Below are 22165 nucleotides of genomic sequence, written 5' to 3' on the forward strand. Positions count from 1 at the left end.
CCTCAACAATATCCAAAGTGGTATATCTGTTTGAGAGGGTGATGGCCACAAGGGGCCCCTGCACTACCTGCCTATGCCTACTACTCTGGCTGGTGGTCACCCATTCCCTTCCTGCCTGTGCAGCCTTTACCTGAGATGTGACCAACTCCCTAAACGTGCTATCCACGATGTCCTCAGCATTGCAAGTATGTATCCATTCACAGCTCCAGCGCCGCAATGCGGTCTGTCAGTAGCTGCAGCTGGATACACTTCCCACACATATGGTTGTCAGGGACACAGGAAGTGTCCCTGATTTCCCACATAGCACAGGAGGAGCATGCCATGGGGCCGAGCTGTCCTGCCATGACTTATCCTTTAATTAATTTAAATTAAATTAAATTAAATCAATACCACTAATTACACTACAATTAAATGATATACTCAAGGGCCCTTGGTTACTAGCACTCCCCGATACATTAGAGACCTTAGAAACTATAACCACAAAAATTAAGACCGTCTAAACATTATAAACTTTTAATCTTAACTGTCAAACTAGAGAGTAGTATAAATGCTCACCTAGCCGTACTCACCCAATCAGCTGCTTCCCCTTGTCCGCGTCACTTTTTGAATCGTGACATAGCTCCGGAACGTCGCCACCGGTCTGTGAGATTGTTAAGCCTCTGTAAAAAAGCCTGCGAAAGTGAGTTTAAGTACTCACTGTACCGCCGCTCTCTGCTCCTCCCGACACTGGCCTTTGTAAAAAAGCCTGCGAAAGTGAGTGACGTAATAAAACTCACTACGCACTTGGTTTGAGCATAAAGCAAGGCTTTAATCAACTTGTTTCAGAACATGGAGGCCTAGTTGTACTTCACTAGTACCTTGTCTTACAAAATGTCCCTGGAAAGCTAGGGCCGACGCCCGAGTATTTATACTCCTTGGACGGCGCCACCAGCTGACCATCCAGCGTTATTTCATGAGTAGTTTCTTGATGAATAATGAGATTTATAACAGTGAGTTTAAGTACTCACTGTACCGCCGCTCTCTGCTCTTCCCGACACTGTCCTCTGTTAAAAAAAAAAAAAAAAAAGCCCGTGAAAGTCAGTTTAAGTACTCACTGTACCGCCGCTCTCTGCTCCTCCCGACACTGGCCTCTGAAAGAAAGCCCGCGAAAGCGAGTTCAAGTACTCACTGTACCGCCGCTCTCTGCTCCTCCCGAGACTGGCCTCTGTCAGTTTGAGTCTGGCAATTTATATCCTCCATGGAGGTTGCCACCCTTTCCATGGCAGTACCTACATTCGCCATTGCGTGCACCACGGCAATGCTCATGTTTGAGATGGACTCCTCCATTCTCTGCACACTCACAGTCACTATGGTTGCAAACCCAGTCAGAGCCTCCTGCACTTGTTCCTGAAGCTCCAGCACCGCTCTCTTTCTGGATGGCCCCCGAGGCTCAGCGTCTACATGCAGCTGAGCAGAGCTAGGAGACTCCTGCGGCCTCCGACAAGGAGTCTTCACTGCTGACCCTATCTCTACCATCTGCTTTTGCTCACTTGTGCTTTGTAATACACCAGGTGACAGCAGGACTCTATCTCGCAAACGACCCACCGAGGTGTGCGTCTCTGCACTGGTGCTGGGTGCGATAATTTCTGCTGATGCTGCTCCCTCAGAGGATGCAGCATCCTCTGAGGAGTCCTGCTCTTCCTCCTGAACAGTAGGGAGGGGGGACTCCTGATGGTCCTGTGGGAGAATAAAGACATGAGTTAGACATGTGATATGTAGATTGCAGACACATCCCATTGTGCACACTTATGTTCATTAATAAATAGACATTCTTATTATGAACACAGCTAGCTTCTAGCTAGTCATTTATTCAGTACACGTTCTCTAGGTACAGTATCTGTAGAGATGCAGCATGTGTGCTCCTGTGTACAGGCTGCCATCTTGACTGTTGCCTTGTGGGTAGCCTAGTGCCTCATGGGTAATGTAGTCTTAATATATATACAGCTGGGTAGTGTAGTCTTATACATACAGCTCTACACAGCTCTACGGTTCCACCTAGTGTCCACTATAGAATGACATGTTATTGATCACTACACACATGATGAGCTTTCCATTTCTAATGACATCAGATGTCATATGTGTCATTCATGAAAGCCAAATAAGGTGGATGGAGAAGCATTCTGTCACCAGGTTGTTCAACTGAGCCCCTCTCTCCGTCCCCCACTTCGTGCTGTTCCACTGATCCCACAATTTCCAGAGCGGGCTCCTCAGCATTGGTCAGCTGTGATAAGGACGGTGGTCCTCCTCCTGTTCTCTCCCTCTCCTTCTTATTGTGGCCTCTCTTTTCCTGCAATGAGGGAAAGAAGTGGAGTTTCAGTGAGAGTGATGGAATGAGTGTAAAGAATGGATAGGATAGATGTTTAGAGGGAAACTGTGAAGGAGTGGTTTCCCATTATGAAGGTAAGTGTGCTTTTACACTCACTTTTCCAGAATGCAGGAGATCATTGAACTTTTTCCTGCATTGGACCCAGGTGTGTCGGTACATGGACCTGGCACTGACCTCCTCAGCTATTCGCAGCCAAGCTGCCTTTGTCTGCTGAAGAGGTTTCCTTCTTCCATCACCTGGGTATAGGACCTCCCGACGTCCTCTGACTCCCTCCACAAGAATGTTGAAGCGGGGAGCTGCCTTTTGTTTCTCTGCAGACATCGTGGTGAGCAGCAGCAGTCAGAAGCACCAGAAACGCCCTGAGATCTAATGGTGAAATGGTCCCCTTAAATGCACCAGCTGCAAACGCGTCAGCATATCAGATGGTGATCAGTTCGAGTAACCCAGACGGCGGGCTTAACCAGCCCAATTAACCTAACATTGTGTCAGCAGACTGGCTGATGCCGGCAGTGGGATCGGAACCCACCAACTACCGTTCCCGACGGCAACCCGCCTCCAAGCAGAAAATCGCGGCCCTAGAGTTGGACGTCATCAGCGTACATGTGGAAAGCTGACCCCAATTCTTTGGATGATGTCACCAAAGGGCAGCATGTAAATAAGGGGAGCAGAGACCAAGGATAGTGACTCCAGAGGCGGGGGTGGAAAGAGAAGCCATTGCTTGAGATGCACTGGCTACAATTGGATAGTGTTATAACCGGGTGGTTAAGGTCCAAATAAGGGATATAAGTGAGACTTCAGGAACTCAAAACTTTGCTTTTAATTTACACAGAACCAGGAGAGAACAGAGCTCTCACAACTACAGGCATGCACATCAAATCAACTGCCCGAGCAATCTAAGATGGTGGATCCTATGATGTCATTCTACCCATAATGCAATTTTACCTTAAGACTAGTCATTATAATCCCCTTAGCATTTGTCGCCCTCTGGTGGACAACTTAAGCATTACATCCGAGATTACTATATCCCCCCCCCTCTTAAGTTACAACAATTCTTAACAACATTCTTAAAAAGTCCATAAGGAAACTCCTTTAACGATAGTCCATCCTGAACAATTTAGCAGGTTGTGATCAATCGCTCTGGTGGCTTGTAAGACCTTTTGAACGTCTTACAGTCAAGTCCCTGCTTGGTTGTGGTAAAGCCACCTGCTGCTCCTGAGCAGTACTCAGAGTATCTGACTCTGTGACGATGGTTTCCTCTTGATTAAGTGGTCCAGGTATAACAGTCTCTGTTCGTGGGGCTGGGACCACCAATGCATTTGGATAACTGGGGACCAACCTGTCCTCCAACCTTTCCTCTGGAACCTCCAGTTCGATCTTCCGTTGTCTGGTCAGTATCTGATCCACATGTCTGCGTACTACCTGACCAGTTCCCAACATCAAAACTCTGTCCTTTGGAGCTGCACGGATAGGTGTACCTGGTAGTGGAAGACGGCTCAAGGCATCTGCGTTCCCATGGTACTTGCCCGCTTTGTAAACGATGACATACTCATATGCCCTCAACGTCACTGCCCATCTCTGGATTCGGGGTGACACCATCTGTGGTACTGCTTTCATCTCATTGAAAAGAGATAGAAGAGGTTTATGATCGGTGCATATGGTGAATTTCCTGCCATATATGTACTTATGAAACCTCTGTAACCCAAACATTACTGCTAATCCCTCTTTATCTAACTGGGAATAGTTTTTTTCCGCTGGGGTCAGAGTTCGAGACATAAACCCGATCAGTCTTTCTGTTCCATCTTCCATACAGTGTGAAAGAACTGCCCCCACCCCGTAAGGTGAAGCGTCACAAGAGAGAATGATGTCTTTCTCTGCATTGTAGTGAACCAGCACATCCGAGGACAGCATCAGTTTCTTGGATTGTTCAAATGAAACCCTCTGTTCCTCTTCCCACTGCCACTGTGTCTCCTTGCGCAGTAGTTTGTGAAGAGGTGCTAACACTGTTGACAAGTTTGGCAAAAACCTGTTATAATAGTTTAGCAGTCCCAGGTAAGCTCTTAACTCAGTCACATTTTTAGGATCTGGTGCCTCCTGCAGTGCTTTTACCTTCTCCTTGATTGGATGGAGCCCGGTGGCGTCCACTCTGTGTCCCAGGAACACGGCCTCATTCCCCATGAAAGTACACTTACTCCTCTTGAGCCGTAACCCAGCCTTATCCAATCTTTGAAGTACCTCTCAGAGTGCTCAGGTGCTCCTGGTCGGTTCTTCCCATCACCAGAATATCATCCAGATAGATGGAAACATGTGGAATCCCTTGCAGTACATCCTCGATAGTTCTCTGGAAGATAGCTGGACTAGATGAGACACCAAATGGCAAGCGGTTATAGGTAAACAAACCCTTGTGTGTGTTTATGGTTACATACTTCTTGGATTCCTCATCTAGCGTAATCTGCAAGTATGCATGGCTCATATCCAGCTTCGTGAATTTCTTCCCTCCAGCCAGGTTTGCAAAAAGATCCTCAGTTTTAGGAATAGGATACTGTTCTAGTTTAGATACCCTATTTACAGTCAATTTATAATCTCCACAGATTCTTACCGAATTGTCTGGTTTTAAAACAGGTACAATTGGAGCTGTCCATTCTGAACATTTTACGGGTTCCAGAATGTTCTCCCTCAAAAGACGATCAAGCTCAGCCTCTACCTTCGGTTTCATGGCATAAGGCACAGGTCGTTGTTTAAAAAATCTTGGCAGTGCCTCCTTGTCTACATAAATCTTAGCTGGGGGGCCATTAAATGTTCCAAGTTCTTCCTTGAACACATTCTCATATTCAATCAACATGTCTTGCAAAGACAACTGTTTGCCTCTCTCCATTTGATTTATTGCTCCCCAATCCAATTTAAGTTCTTTTATCCAGCCCCGACCTAACAAATTTGGTCCAGAACCCGATACTACAACTATAGGTAGCTGTTCCACAGTGTCCCTGTGTTTCAGTTACAATAGCTGTACCCAAGGTTGCCACTCGTTCACCGGTATAGGTTTTAAGCTTCATAGAGCAAGACTTTAACTCTGGAACTTTTGCACGGTTCCACAATTTTGAATATTCTTCCGTTCATTATGGTAACACCACATCCAGTATCCATCTCAAAGTTGACCTTAGTGTCATTTACTATCAGTTGCAAAGTGATAGGATCCACTTTTGGAATGTCCTCTACCATAATATGCATTATGAACACGTCGTCTTCTTTCTCAGCTTCTCCACTGATGTGATGTGCTCCCTATTTTTTCACTTCTCTTACCAGGTTTTGCTTTTCTTCCCCTGTAGGTTTGTATACCTCCAGGGTAGCTTTTGCTCTACATGCACGTTTGATATGTCCTTTTTTCCCACACTTGTGGCACTTTTCCTCCAGCAACCTGCATTCCCTTGCCAGGTGATCTCCATTGCCTCTATAACATGCATTTAAATGCTCACGTTGTGATGTACGACTGATATTTAACTTGTGCACCAGCGTCTGACCTGCAACTTGCTTCGTAGTAGACCAGTCGCAACCTTGGATTTCTTTTACATCTCGGTTCGCTATCTCTATTAATTGAGCAAGTTCCAACGCTTTTTCATACGTAAGCCCAGTCTCGGACAATAATCTCCTCTGCATTCGAGCATCCATTATTCCGCAAACCAGCCTATCTCTCAGCATGTCTTTCAAGCTGTTCCCGTAATTGCAATCATGTGCCAGTTTTCTCAACACCGCTACATAATCCAACACAGTTTCTCCCGGCATCCTGTTCCGTGAATTAAATTTGAAACGTTGTACAACCTCACTCGGCCTGGGATTGAAATGTTCCTTTAGCAAGTCCACTAATTCAGTAAATGATTTATCTCCAGGCTTTGCAGGATTGCATAAGTTTCTCAATAAACTATATGTTAGACTTCCCACTGAAGTTAGCAAAATAGCTCTCCGTTTTCCAACACCGACAATATCATTTGCTTCAAAGAAATGCTCTAATAACTCACAGTATTCGATCCAATTTTGATTTTGAACATCAAAAGCAGAAATCTCTCCTATTCGAGTAGCCATGATTCAGATGCAGTGTTCTTGTATTTTCCCTTCTTCAAGTTGAAACTGTTAATCCTCGTCGCCAAAATGTTATAACCGGGTGGTTAAGGTCCAAATAAGGGATATAAGTGAGACTTCAGGAACTCAAAACTTTGCTTTTAATTTACACAGAACCTGGAGAGAACAGAGCTCTCACAACTACAGGCATGCACATCAAATCAACTGCACGAGTAATCTAAGATGGTGGATCCTATGATGTCATTCTACCCATAATGCAATTTTACCTTAAGACTAGTAATTATAATCCCCTTAGCATTTGTCTCCCTCTGGTGGACAACTTAAGCATTACATCCGAGATTACTATAGATAGGTAAAGGTGAAACCAAATGAGGGCAGTGCTACTGAGCTGGACAAGGGAAGAGAGGCGTTGTAGCAAGGTGGTGTGGTCAAGCGTATCAAAGGCTACAGACAAGTCATGGAAAAACAAACATAGAGTTGCAAGAAAGATGGACACGTATTTGTGAGGTGACAACAACAACAACAACTTGCATTTAAATAGCACCTTTAGTATAGTAAAATGTCCAAAGGTGCTTCATAGGAGCGTTATCAGAAAAAATTTAACACTGAGCCAAATAAGGTGATATTAGGATAGGTGAAAGAGATAGGTTTTAAGCGGCATCTTAAAGGAGGAGAGAAAGGCAGAGAGGCAGAGGTGGGAAATCCAGAGCTTAGGGCCTTGGCAGCTAAAGGCACAGCCGCCAATGGTGGAACAATAAAAATTGGCAATGCGTAGGAGACCAGAATTGGAGGAGTGCAGAGATCGCGGAAGGTTGTAGGGTTGGAGGAGGTTACAGAGATAGGGAGAGGCGAGGCCATAGAAGGATTTGAAAACAAGGATGAGAATTTTAAAGTTGAGGTGTTGCCAGACCGGGAGCAAATGTAGGTCAGCGAGCACAGAGGTGATGTGTGAACAGGACTTGGTGTGTGTTAGGATATGGGCAGCAGAGCTTCGGATGAGCTCAAGTTAAGTGGCAGGCCAGCAGTGTTCCCTGTAAGGTGCACGGCCGCGTGGCCACGCACTGCTCCAGGGAACCCACGTAGCCGGATTGCCAGCATTTCAATGTAAAATCGAGTGTAGAAGCAACAAAGGCATGGATGAGGGATTCAGCAGCAGATGAGCTGCGGCAGGGGCAGAGACAGGCGATGTTAACTAGGCGGTCTTGGTGATGAAGAGGTTATGGGGTCAGAAACTCAGCTCAGGGTCAAATAGGACGCCAAGGTTGCAAACAATCTGGTTCAGCCTCAGACAATGGCTTCAGTCTTCCCAATATTTAGTTGAAGGAAATTTCTACTCATCCAATAGAAGATGTCAGTGTAACAAATCAAAGACAGTGGAGAGGCCGAGAGAGGTGGCGGTGAGGTAGAGCTGGGTGTCATCAGCGTACATGTGGAACATGATGTGTTTTCGGATGATGTCGTTGAGCAGCAGCATATCGATGAGAAATAGGAGGGGGGCCAAGGAGAGATCCTCGGAGAACTCCAGAGGTAACAGTGCGGGAGCGGGAAGAGTGATGTTGTTTCATGGGTGGGGAGGTGGCAGCTCTTAAGACCAATTTTGCTTCAACCAACATTCACACATGTATACTTTCCTGTCAGTGACATTGGATATCAACCAATAGCAGGAACCACAGGTGAGTCTTACCTTTCCAAGCCCAGGAGTGCCAAGCCATTTGTAGCACCCTAACTCAGATCCACTAATTCAGTACAGACCTGGGATCACCCTCATTTATATAGGTCAGTAACATATCAAGCAGTCCATTTACATTTTGGCCATCAAAGGAGCGCTTGTGTGTATAAATATTTATGCTTCTATGTCATGGAGGAGAACATGTCCATGGTGTTAGGCTAAACACAACCCACAGCATGAACAGGTGAAGGGATAATTACAAGTCCTAGCCCTAGCGTATTCCCCAGATGTTCACCTTCAACTAAAGTTAGAGATAGCCGAATTCTATAAGACGCTTAAATGGGTCTAAAGGTTCAGGCCATCTCTCCCTAAAGGAAAGGAATGACTGAAGATGTTACCGTCCTCCAGATAGCACTTTTAATAAGTTTAACTAGACTGTAACCTTCCAGATATTATGAGGGTCCGGAATACCCCCCAGAATTCTGCAACTCCTTACAAAAGAGTGTACAGAAATTGGGTTCGCGAGTTTATACAGAAATACTCTTTGAGACAATTCTAAAAATATAGGCCTAGAAATTCGGTGGGCTGCGCCACCAGTTAGCGCCTAAAGAGGGCACTCAGTGGCTTTAGCGCCACTGGCCACGCCTCCCGTGATATTTAGCTGGGGCGCTAATGGCGGCGTTAGCCTGTTGCGCTGCGCTGCCACCAATGACGTCATCGGTGTGCGCAGCGCCCCGCTACCGCCCCGATCTCGATATTCGGCAGCGCCCGCCTCTGTAGCGCCGTTCGCAAATCGCGCCCGGTTCACGGGGCCTACCTGTGGCAGCAGTGGCGCAAATTAAGGTGGAGGTGCGGGGCGGCCGTTTTTTTCGGCGGCCGCCTGCCAGCACCTCCGTCCCCAGCCTCCTGATCTTCCCCCGCGGCAGTGCCAGCTGTTTTCCGAGAGCCCGGCACTTCTCCTCGGTGCCGGGCTCTTTTGCCGGCACTCATGATCTCCGATCGCGCTGGTGCAGGCCCCTCCCCCTTAAGAATGGGAGGAAGGCCTGCAGTACCGCAGCGCGCCATGCCGCAGCGTGTGGCACTACGGCACGTTGCGCTGCGATATTCAGTTTCAGCGCCCTAAGAGGGACGCGGAGCGCCTCGAGCCTCGCCCCATGTCCCTCTTGGGGCGCTCAAGCTGAATTTCCGGCGGTCGCAACTGCTCCGATCGCTGCGCTAAATCCGGCGCCCAGGCGAGCTTGGCGCCTCGCTTGCAGCTCCACTGAATTTCTCCCCCATATAGTTTTATTTAAGAGCCGACATTCATTTAACAGCTGTTGAGTCAGTCGCAACATTAACAATTCAAAATACAAATAGCTTACATTTCTTATTTCTCAGAGATCCTTATTCTCAAATCTTTACTTTGTTACATTTCTACATTTCTTACTTATCTCTAAATTCAGAACATCCACCAAAATCAAATTATAGTACCGTTTGATCCCCGAGACTCAAAGTTAAAAACTTACGGATGGTGTCTGTAAAGTTGAGAAACGTTTGGTCTGTTCAGTGACTTCTGTCTTTCTGTTTGAAAAGCTCTTATTTTTATACCCTTTTTGAATGGTATTTTCTTTGAAGTTTCCTGCTGATGTAAGCTAATTGTTTTATTCATTCTCTCTGTTGAATGCTTTCTATTCTTACTGTCAATTCAACTGCTGCATGTATAATTATGTCTCTACCTTTAGGTGTTTCAAAAACCATCATAAAAACAATATGACAGCAATGGTTTCTGTTTGATGCCATTCGTATTGAAGATTTTCCATTCAATTCTTAATATCACTTTTAGCTGGTTTAACAGACTTCGAGTCTCCTAACTGCTCCAAGTTCAATACAAACACAATGGGCAGGATTTTCATTGGGCCGTGGAGGCGGCATTGGAGGCGTGTGGGAGGTTAAAATCCCGAAATCGGGGGGCACGAACCCATCCTGCCTCCAACTCGCCTCCATGACAGTTTCAAAGGGGGCGGGTACCCGACCCGTACTGGGACCCATCTCCCCGAGGCGGGAAGGGGATTAGTGCCAATTAACTGCCTGTTAACAGGTACTTAACAGGCAGTTTTTAGCCTAATCCCTATTTTCATTCTTGAAATGTGGGATTCCTGACGGCTCCAAACCACGCCAAGTTAGCGAGGTGGACCGTCGAGCTGAAGGGCTTGGAGGGGTCGAGATGTCTGGTGTTCAGGTGAGTGATGGGTGCATGAGTGCAGAGGTAAGTGTGATTGGTGTGTTTAAAGAAGTTTTACTTACCTTTACAACCTTCCTTCCTTCAGGTCTCGGGAGTCCCTCATCTCACCAGCACAGAAAGCAGAATGGCCACGATCTGTCAAAAATTGTAGCATTCAGCTTTCTGTTCCGGAGCGATCTCTAAATCATCCTGAAAGGAAGGAATTAACTTGGAGTACAGATGGTCAAAACAGCTGTGAAACGCTGATATTTCATCTGTCAAAAGGTCTTGACAGATGAAATATCAATCTGTGACGTCACCTGTTGCCAGGTGGCCCTTAATTGGCCTGCTGAGCCCGCTGGGCGGGCTCAACAGGGTCAATCAAGTCAAAATCACGTGGGTTGGCTACAACTCGATGGAGGCGGAACTACAACCCTGAAAGTTGTAGTCCCGCCTCCTACCCGCCTCCTCAATGAAAATCCAGCCCAATGTAATTGCTTGGTGTATCTATTGAAGTCATATCTTCAAAGTGTTCTTGTTGGTATCATAGTCACTATGTATAAATTAAAGACACTTTGACTGAGTGTTTGCTTGTTTTCTAGCTATCTCAATTGGTTGCATATTTAATCTTATGTTTCCTGTTTTCCAAGTTTAACATAAAAACTATTTGACCAGCAAGTGTTTCTTTTACTTGATGTCATCTTTTCAAAGGCACATGCCTCTTTTAATGTTTGTGATTCTGTTCATTGGCCCAGAAATTCATGTCGGGGGCTTCCCGCGGGTGCAAGCCCCCGACCTACACTTACCTAGCGCGCCGGCAGTTGAGGCCTGGGCCTGCGTGGATTTCCTCTCTGTGGCCCGGTCCAGCTCCCGGCGCGCTGTGCTTGCGTGATCCAGCGGCGTAGTTAGTGCGATGCGTCCGCTGGGATCACGTGAGCCATGGGCAACCAATCGGTGGAGGGAAAAGCCCATTCATGAGATTGACAGAAAGAACTGTCAAACTCATGAAAACTCCGGCCCCCAAAACAGTACTTAACCTTCAAATGAATTTTACAAAAACATCACACTTTTTAAATAAACTATAAATAACATTAAATAACTATTTTAAACAATAATTTAAATTTTTGAAAAACATTTTTTAAATTAAAAAACAGGGCTATAAACACACTTACCTTACTTTAAAGTATTTAAAAATAATAAACCTGTGGAAAAAATGTTCTAATTTTAATTAATTGACCACTTACCTTTTAAAATGAAGTCCTTACGCCTGGTTTTTAAATGTGTAAAATGTGGAGGCCTTCACGCACGGAAAAACCTGTAAACAAAAAGGAAGTTCAACGCGCACGGGCAGACTCCCGCGCGCACGCGTTTGTCCTCTGAACCCCTTCGTTCAGAGGATCGGAAATGCCGGTTTCCCGCGCATGCGTAGTGCATGCAAGAAACCGGCACTTCCATTGGGTCCACGCGTGAGTACTCCGTGCGTACTCACGCGTTTGGACCCGAATTTCTGGGCCAATGTGTTGGTTTCCAACACTTCACTTGGGTCTTTTCATTGCGTTTTTCCCAAACTCCAGACCCTCTGGAATCGCCAAACTGCCATTTCAATAGGGTCGTTGTTTTAGTGTATTTAACTAATTCCCATTTCATAGCTTGTATGTTTACAACTTTGTTAACAACGGATCTTTATCTCAGAAGCCTGTATTTCTGTTTACAGCTTGTGTCTGAGGTTTTTTAGATTTTTAAACCCAGTTTCTCATGTATTAATGTCAGAAATCATAGGATGCTGTATTTTCTGAAATATGGCTATTCCTTCACACCCACTTCTTGACCAAAAGATGAGCTCATAACATCAGGGCAGAGTTTGGTCAATGATACTCATGAGGTTACAATAACATATTAATTTCACGAGATGCACAATCATGTGCTACATGAGAATTCCTTTTAAGTCATCCTAGGACAATGTTTTGTCTTATTTTAAATTGTACACAATTTAAAAGGATGATAAGTACATAGTCATGCAATTAGCGAAACAACATGTACTTAGAATTTCCAATCGGCAGATGTATGTTCCGTAGAGATGAGTTATTCATACGAGTCAAGAACACGTCAGTTGTAATTAGTTGAAGCTTGACACGCTGCTCCTTCGATCCGGCGTGTGTACAGATGCGTGTTGTCGTAAAGGCCTTGCCAGGCACTTCGTTGATTCCTTCTTTATCCACGGTGTCTTTCTCCTTTGCTGAAGTAACTCGTTGATTTTTCCTTGTTTCAGTTGTTGCTTTTTGCAAATCCAATTCGTGATGCATTGCTAAGCAACGTGTGGAAGTGTCGGTGACACCTTCTGACTTCTCGTCATCAGTAATTCGATCACATCCATTTCCTGTGTCATGCTCCAAGCTGGGTCTTGAAAGACAGTGTACGACTGCACCTTGTATTGTTCCTCCTTTTCGGTATCCTGTCGGACATTTTTTGATATTGTCTATGGAGACATTTTTAAAAATATGCTTGCCATTCGGCTGGTTAATATATATTTGAACTGTTCTTTTGTTAACAACAGACTGTGTTTGAACAGGATTTTTCCACTTCAGTCTTAAACCAGGTTTTTGCTCGAACGTCTTTTCCTGTACCCATTCTCCTACTATGGGTTGCCATACTTTATTTGTCAATTTTTTCTGCCTATTTGCTTCCCTTATCCTCTGATCAATTCGATGAATCTCCTCTGTTACTTCTTTTTTTAAATCTGTCGCTGTCGTGTCAAGGACTCAGAGTGTGTAGAGGCAATAAAAGAACTATGGGTAAGCAGTGTATGCATCTCAATCCCACACATTAGATAATATGGAGTTTCTTAGGAGACACTGTCCCTGATGCAGATGTGGACCTTTATTGAATGATAGCTGTACTTCCGGAATGATGGCGGCCCACTTATTTCCCCTGATTCTCAACAGTTTGACCAATAATTTTATTACTTCCCGATTTTTACGTTCCACCAGCCCCGCTGATTGCGGATGCCGTGGCGTGCTGTGCTCTAACCCAATCCCTCTTTGTTCGCAGTAGTCTTTGAAGAACTTAAATACAAAGGCTCCACCTTAATCGGAGTGTAAGATTTTGGGTGCACCAGCTACAGTAATTATATCAGAAATAGCCCTGGCGAGTGCATTTTCTGAACGTTTTTGTGGGGACTAGCCAGCAGAAGGAAGTGCATCCATCCACACAAACGAGAACATGTCTATATCCCAAAAATGGGGGAAGTGGTCAAATAAAGTCAATAAAGAATTTTCCCATTTGCTCATCAGCTTTCACAGGAGCCAATGGTGGTGGCTTAATTTAGTGATGACTTATTTGTCGAATAGCATGGCTCACAATTTGCCACATATGTTTTACAGGCTTTACGCATGCCTGGCCACCAATATAAGAGGGTCAATTTGCAGAATGTTATTCTGGCACTACAATGCGCTTGACTTATGCCCTCGTGAGCTTCTTTTACAAGCTGTTCTCGTTTGTGGCTCGGGGGTACTTCTCGGTTTCCCTTGGGCAACTTAACTAGTACAATATCCGTAGGGGTTTCTGAGCAAGAGTACTTTGGTGGATATCCTGGTGGATTCTCTTTTGTCGGGTCTAATAGCTGAATCAGTTCCTCATCCTGATTAGCTGCCCATTCTGCCCCAGTGATTACACTAACATTGGCAGGTTCCTCTCGAGGGGGTGTCATGCAGACCGAACGTTTCGCTTCTTCGTCTGTAAGGCTGTTTCCTTTTGAGTGTACTGCTCCAGTGGTATGCCCGTTTATATGAATCTCCAGACACTTCTTTTTCTCCATTCTCGAATGGAGAATTTCTTCCCATTGTGTGTGTTTAATAAGGTCTGCTTTCTTTAAAACATACCGTAATGCTGCGGCTTCAGCACGTTGCGCTGTCTTATGGCCAAGGGGTATAAACAGTAATTCTTCTGGATAAAAAGAATAGGAATCTCGAAAAGTCCCTACTACTATCCCCATCCCAGCTGAGGATTGTTGGGATGTCTCTTTTTTAATCGTCATTGACGATCCATCACAGTAAATAACTTGATGGTATTCTGTAAGTGGTCTCATAGATATTTGTTGATTACTTCCTCCGTATCATCATTCTCCATGATGGGGAGATATTCTATCTTTCCACGTTAATTTTGGATGGCTTTGTAGATAAAGATAGTTAAGTCTGAACTTAGTATCATTTGCAGTAGTTGCCTCAGGTGTTGGGCATTCCAATCTTGGCAACAGGTTTCCAATTTATCAAGGTTAGTTAGAATCCAGCAGGTTTTTTCCTGGCTGGTGTTTCCTGGTCTACCACACATTGTGTAGATAGAACTCAGGTTTACTCGACCTAGGGGCGCAATGTGTGGTTGCTGGGGTTGGTTTACTGGACCATTAATCATTGCGCCTCCAGCATTTAGGTAAGAGTGAGCTAGTACCTGTCGGCATTGATTATAATGGATTCTAAGCTGTCTATAGTTTTCTCAAAGATTGTTGTCATTTATTTCAACATGAGTTTGCCACCTTAACCGGAATCCATGGCCCCCAGGAGCATAGGCTGCTCCGGGTCCTGCTATTCGGCCATGGTTGCCATCACCTTGTTGGGCACCGTTCATTAGGCCTCCCAATTGTGCAGGTGTGCACCTTATCATTAAGGAATTTAGTGGATTTGGAGTATTCGTTTGATTATCCCACAGGATATTCTGTATCCCCTGGGTCTGGGGATCAACATTAATCTTAATCGTGCCATGAGTTCTAACGGCTCCTTCGGCATCAAAGCCTTCTGTTTCAAAAATTATCACTTGGTTTTGTGGAGGTACAGGGATAGGATTATTTCCCCTAATAAAGCAATCGTTTAACTTTTCTAATAAAAAGACTTGTCCAATTCCGACAGGGTTTGCCATTTCTTCAGGACCTAACCTCAGTTAGGGTTTAATATTTCTTCAGGACCTAACCTCGGTTAGGATGTAATATTTCGTCAGGACCTAACCTCGGTTAGGATTTAATATTTCGTCAGGGCCTAACCTCGGTTAGGGTTTAATATTTCATCAGGACCTAACCTCGGTTAGGATGTAATATTTCGTCAGGACCTAACCTCGGTTAGGATTTAATATTTCGTCAGGGCCTAACCTCGGTTAGGGTTTAATATTTCATCAGGACCTAACCTCGGTTAGGATTTAATATTTCGTCAGGGCCTAACCTCGGTTAGGATTTAATATTTCGTCAGGACCTAACCTCGGTTAGGATTTAATATTTCGTCAGGGCCTAACCTCGGTTAGGATTTAATATGAACTTTATAAGAAATTTCTAGACCACAATGGTATATTGAGGGAGTTCTGATTTCAGTTCTACAAGGCCTGATCAGGGTCTTGTCGTCTCTAGAGACTTAAATCTGGGTCTTAGAACCACTGTCATTAAACACTCGTTCTATACTTAACAATCTACAACATGGATATAGATATAAATATAAGTATAGGTTCTGTATCAACTCATTAACACACTCGTTGGGCGCCAACTGAAGGGATAATTACAAGTCCTAGCCCTTTTCGGGCAACCCCAGATCAGGCGTATTCCCCAGACGTTCACCTTCAACTAAAGTTAGAGATAGCTGAATTCTATAAGACGCTTAAATGGGTCTAAAGTTTCAGACTATCTCTCCCTAAAGGAAAGGAATGACTGAAGATGTTACCGTCCTCCAGATAGCACTTTTAATAAGTTTAACTAGACTCTAACCTTCCGGATATTATGAGGGTCCGGAATACCCCCCAGAATTCTGCAACTCCTTACAAAGAGTGTAAAGAAATTGGGTTTGCGAGTTTATACAGAAATACTCTGAGACAATTCTAAAAATATAGTTTTATTTAAGGGCCGACATTCATTTAACAGCTGTTGAATCAGTCGCAACATTAACAATTCAAAATACAAATAGCTTACATTTCTTATTTCTCAGAGATCCTTATTCTCAAATCTTTACTTCGTTACATTTCTACATTTCTTACTTATCTCTAAATTCAGGACATCCACCAAAATCAAATTATAGTACCGTTTGATCCCCGAGACGCAAAGTTAAAAACTTACAGATGGTGCCTGTAAAGTTGAGAAGTGCTTGGCCCGTTCAACGACTTCTGACTTTCTGTTTGAAAAGCTCTTATTTTTATACCCTTTTTGAATGGTATTTTCTTTGAAGTTTCCTGCTGATGTAAGCTAATTGTCTTATTCATTCTCTCTGTTGAATGCTTTCTATTCTTACTGTCAATTCAACTGCTGCATGTATAATTATGTCTCTACCTTTAGGTGTTTCAAAAACCATCATAAAAACAATGGCCCAGAAATTCGGGTCCCAACGCATGAGTACGCACGGGGTACTCACGTGTAGGCCCAACGAAAGTGCCGGTTCCATGCATGCACTGCGCATGCGCGGGAAACCGGCACTTCCATTCCCCTGAAAGAAGGGGTTGACAGGTGGAACGCGTGCTCCGGAGAAGCAGCGCGTGCGGGTCGAACTTACATTTTTTTTGTAGGTTTCTCCGGGAGGGTAAGTCTCCAGCAGTTACACTTTTAAAAAGCAGGCCTTGCGCCTGCTTTTAACAAGGTAAGTGGTGAATTAATTTAAATTCACAGAATCACAGATCACAGAAACCTCACAGTACAGATAGAGACCATTTCGGCCCATCGAGCCTGCACCGACACATATCCCACCCGATCCCTGTAACCCCACGTATTTAATCCCCCTAACACTAAGGGTCAATTTTTTTATCATAGCCAATCAACCTAACCCGCACATCTTTGGACTGTGGGAGGAAACATTTTTCCACAGGTTTATTATTTTTAAATGCTTTAAAGAAAGTTAAGTTTATTTTTAGCCCCGTTAGAAAATGTAATTAATTTTTTCAAAAATTTAAATTATTGTTTAAAATAGTTATTTCATGTAATTTATAGTTATTTTAAAAATGTGATTTAAAAAAAAAATTATTTGAAGTTTGAGTGATGTTTTGGGGCTTATAGTATTTATAGGTTTGACAGCTCTTCCTGTCAAACTTATGAATGAAGCATTCCCTGCTACCATTGGCTCTCCATGGCCCACGTGATCCCAGGGGACGCATCAAACTAACTGCGCCCCTGGGATACGCAAGCACTGCGCGCCGGCAGTTGGAGGAGGCCCAGGATTGGAATCCCACGCGGGCCCACAGCTCAACGGCTGGTGCGCTAGGTAAGTGCAGGTCAGCGGCTTACACCTGTGGGAAGCCCCCGACCCGAATTTCTGGGCCATTCAGCAATGGTTTCTGTTTGATGCCATTCTTATTGAAGATTTTCCATTCAATTCTTAATATCACTTTTAGCTGGTTTAACAGACTTTGAGTCTCCAAGTTCAATACAAACACAATGTAATTGCTTGGTGTATCTATTGAAGTCATATCTTCAAAGTGTTCTTGTTGGTATCATATTTACTATGTATAAATTAAAGACAATTTGACTGAGTGTTTGCTTGTTTTCTAGTTATCTCAATTGGTTGCATATTTAATCTTATGTTTCCTGTCTTCCAAGTGGAACATAAAAACTATTTGACCAGCAGGTGTTTCTTTTACTTGATGTCATCTTTTCAAAGGCACATGCCTCTTTTAATGTTTGTGTTTCTGTTCAACACTTCACTTGGGTCTTTTCATTGTGTTTTCCCCAAACTCCAGACCCTCTGCAATCGCCAAGCTGCCATTTCAATAGGGTCATTGTTTTAGTATATTTAACTAATTCCCATTTCAAAGCTTGTATGTTTACAACTTTGTTAACAACGGATCTTTATCTCAGAAGCCTGTATTTCTGTTTACAGCTTGTGTCTCTGAGGTTTTTTAGATTTTTAAACCCAGTTTCTCATGTATTAATGCCAGAAATCATAGGATGGTGTATTTTTCTGAAATATGGCTTATTCCTTCACATAGGGCGACAACAATCTTGCAACTGTTGTTTCTTTGTTTCAGTTTTCTGTCTTGTCATATTATGGAAAATTGTATCTTTAGTGGTTAACTGCTTGGGGGGGGTGGGGGTGGGGAGGGCGAGGGGGCGTATTCAACAGGGAAATAAGGTCAGAAGAAGAGATCTGGAAAAGGGAAGCAGCCTTAGAGAGGCTAGGTGCGGTCCATTGTGGTTTTTGCAGAGGGGGCAGTAATAATCTGCATCTGAATGACAACACAATACAAATAACAAAAAGAAAGGTTAGGCAAATTCATTCACAAATAAGGGAAACACAAATAACAAAGCCTTTCATAAGACATTACCTCACTTTGTCCTGCAAAGATTCTATTGGATAATTGAGATGGCAGCTAATAGAAGTGTGGAGTTCCCACTGTATTTGCAAAGGAACAAAAATGCAAAAATTGGAATTACAAATTTGTGATTTAATGGAAAACGACAATTACAAATGTTTATATGGCCTAGTCGCAGATCAGAGCTGTCTCCTCACTGTTCCATCAGATACATAAATCAACAAAAACATCAATCAGGGTAGTCAGAAATTCCCACCCAACAGCTTCAAATTAACCCCAAAAACAAAATGCCTATTTTACCATCACAGAAATCCTTCAGCTTTTAGCTGCAGTTATAAAGCACTATACTGGATTCAATAGGACAGGCAGGGGCAGACAGCCACAGCGCTGTACCAACTGCAGCTAACATTCTCCATAGGCCTGGCACTTCAAGCCCTCTTCTTCTGTCTCCTTCCACCCCTGCTGCGATGCAGTCCTATATGGAGGGAGCCACAAAGTTAAACGCAGGACCACCCTGCTCGCAGCCACCTCATTCTGTGCCATCTCCACATCGCCAGCCATCAAACAGAGGGTTAAAATGCTGCAGCACTCCACCACTTGGCCACAGACCCAGTTTCCAGCCATAGGTATTTTTGTTACGTAAACAGACTTAGCAAAGGCTTAAATGTACACTAAAAATATTAACAGCCTTTGTACAGGCTACTAACATTTTTATCCTCATATGTGGCCATTTATCTATAAGTTTACCCATCACCCCTTTCAAACGACCTTTAAGGGCTGCTTGTCCATGATTTCTCATGCTTCCGACAGGCTGCCAACATCAGATCCACACCACTGTACATAAATGAATCTAACCTGGCAAATTCAGGTGGGGTGTCAGTTCACCATGATCGGGGGAGTACTGATAACATAAGACCAACTGAAGGCTGATTGGAGACCCATTTGGAAACACCTTTATGTTTAAATGAACTAATCAATAAAACTGGGGTACTTACATTACGATCAAAGCAAGTGCTTTGATTTTTGATGTAGAATGTACAATCGGTAGCAATGTATTCCTTTGACAGTGAAATCATCGATCCAGGGCAGCTGTGGAACAGCATCAAGAGGATAATGTGCTCTCAAGTGCCACCTTGTCACTATTAGTTTTCTTTGTCCATTATCACCCATGAAATATTAAGCCCTGCTTTCCATCCAGTCATCAATCCTTCCTGTAAAGTAAAGCAAAGCAGAAAAGCTTCCTGTCATATTAAAAGGGCACAATTTGTTTACAAGTAAATTTTAAGCTATTTGACCCAGTGTTGTCCAAAGAAACTGTTGACTAGTCACAGGTGTGGCTACAGCAGCACTGTTTTAGCCACATGCACTACTTTTAGTAGAAATCACCTTACACAATACAGGTAAATGTGCTTCACATGTGTATATTTACTTAACAAACATCTACCACCATTGAGTAACCAAGGAAGTAAAGCACTCACAACGATCAAAAACCAGGTACACACCCTGATTTTCATGACCATTTTACCAACAAACACAAAAAGTTTAAAGTACACATGCAAACACTGCGAATGAGTTTCAAGATCACATGCTTAACAATTATTAATTTTTTAATTTACTATTGAGAAATGCAATTATCCAATAATCCAAATATGGAAAGTGACTACTGTATTGGACAACAATGATCTAACCGAATGGTCAATAGCTCCAACTGGAATAATGAATGACCGACTGAAAATAAAATATTTATACATATTTAAAGCCCTGATGGCCTAGTAGCTAATGACATCATCTAGTGCAGCATTAAGCCTTTCAAAACAAAGTTCCCAGATTTAATCACTGATCTGTGCCGACAGAGCTGATCACAACCAAGGCACCAGTTGAGCTGCTACAATGGCCTCAATTCCCCCTGCACTAGGGAGGTTCCCAGTCCTGATCACTATCCAGTGACTTCTGCCAGAAAGTGTGCATGTGCGAACACTCGGTGAGGACGAGATTGAGCTTAGATGTGATGCCTTTGTGATTGAAGAATGGCCACTTGGGCAAGGTACTAAAGGGCTGTCATTACCCATGGAGCCTTACTCGAGCAAGGGGCAGGAGAAAGAAAAATGTGCAATGTTAATACTGGAAAATGGAATACTTTCAACTTTGGGGTGAACACATTTCATCAACATATTTAAATCAAGCTCTCAGTGCAATTGGGAGCCTAATTTAAATTTAACAGTTGCTATATGGATTTCCCAGGGCTCAAGAAACCCGGCAGTAAAAAGGAGGCAGGAGCAATAAGGTAAGTGCTTTTTACAGCACTGCTTGTGGTTCATGAGGAGTAGGAGTGCTCCACCTCTTAAGGATAATTTCAGCCTCCATTCTGCTGATCGCGGCCTCCCTCTCCCCCCTGCTGCGATCGCCAACCTACCCGCTCCAGCCACGATCTCTCACTACCTCCCTCCCTCCATGGCCTCGCTCCCATTACCCAAACCCTGATCTCTCGACCCCCTCAAGCCCCGAACTCTCGGTCCCTCCCTCCTGCGATGGCCTCTCTCCCCACAAGCCCTGATCTCTCCCCACCAAGCTCCAATCTCTCACTCGTTACCGATTGCTGGGAACTGTCCCCAGCTGCAGCCTCCTGCCGCTGGTTTTTCCGCCCAGCAGCCGGCCAGCCTGTCAATTTGGCCGGCTGCCGGGCAGGAAATGGAAGAAAAAAATTATAATGAAGTCCTCCATTAAATTTGGCAGGACCTGGCCTTCCTGGGTTTTACCCACGCTACCGCACTCCATTGCACCCTCCCCGTAAATATCAGGGCCAGAATGTCTCAATCTCAGAAGAGTTCCCCTACTTGCCAATGAATTTCTATTTCCTACACAAACCATCCTATGACCTCCAAGTGAGATTTAGTGCCAAATTAGGAGCAGGTTTTGCAGTGTGGGCCCATGGTCACTTGCAATTAGATTGGGACTGTCCAACTCATTTCGCTTTAGATCCCATCAGCCTACAGAGTAAACTTTCAACCAATCTTGGCTAGATTGAACCCTAGGTCCTAGAGGTAAAAGGCCTGTGTCTAATCTGTTATGTCTCCTGTAGTTACCGTGCTGATTTTATAGAAAACAGTAGCAAAATAGCTAGAAATACACAGAAGAAATAATAGAGGGGTCAATTTTCAGTGTGCCGTGAGGTGGGCTTTTAGGCGTGCGGGGGGTTAAAATCCCGAATTCGGGGGCCCCGACACCATCCCGCCCAAAACCCGCCTCCATGTAAGTTTCAAAGGAGGCGGGTACCCGCCCCGCACTGGGACCCGCCGACCCGAGGCGGGAAGGGATTAGTGCCAATTAACTGTCTGTTAACAGGAAGTTAACAGGCAGTTTTTAGCCTAATTCCTATTTTGAAGGTTGTCGTGTGGGATTCCTGACGGCTCCAAACCACGCCAAGTTAGAGGAGTTGGGCCGTCGGGTTAAAGGACTTGGAGGGGTCGAGATGTCGGTGTTCAGGTGAGTGATGGGTGCATGAGTGCAAAGGTAAGTGTGTTTGGTGTGTCTAAAGTGTGTAAGGAAGTTTAAATTACCTGTACTTACCTTTACAGCCTCCTTCCTCTAGGTTTCGGGA

The 22165-nt window shown here is 44.2% G+C and overlaps 1 long non-coding RNA gene across 1 annotated transcript; it reads right to left on the reverse strand.

Moving 5' to 3' along the window:
* Positions 1-16150: 16150 nt before the first annotated feature.
* On the reverse strand, positions 16151-20052 carry LOC147106587 (uncharacterized). Its single transcript, XR_015081064.1, has 2 exons — positions 19563-20052; positions 16151-18647 (listed from the first exon to the last, which is right to left on the reverse strand). It is a non-coding gene; the product is annotated as an uncharacterized LOC147106587 (long non-coding RNA).
* Positions 20053-22165: the final 2113 nt, after the last annotated feature.

Source organism: Somniosus microcephalus, chromosome 15 (genome assembly GCF_052327205.1).
Source record: "Somniosus microcephalus isolate GS21.2 chromosome 15, FLI_Smic_1.0, whole genome shotgun sequence".
In the NCBI taxonomy this organism is placed as follows: Eukaryota; Metazoa; Chordata; class Chondrichthyes; order Squaliformes; family Somniosidae; genus Somniosus; species Somniosus microcephalus.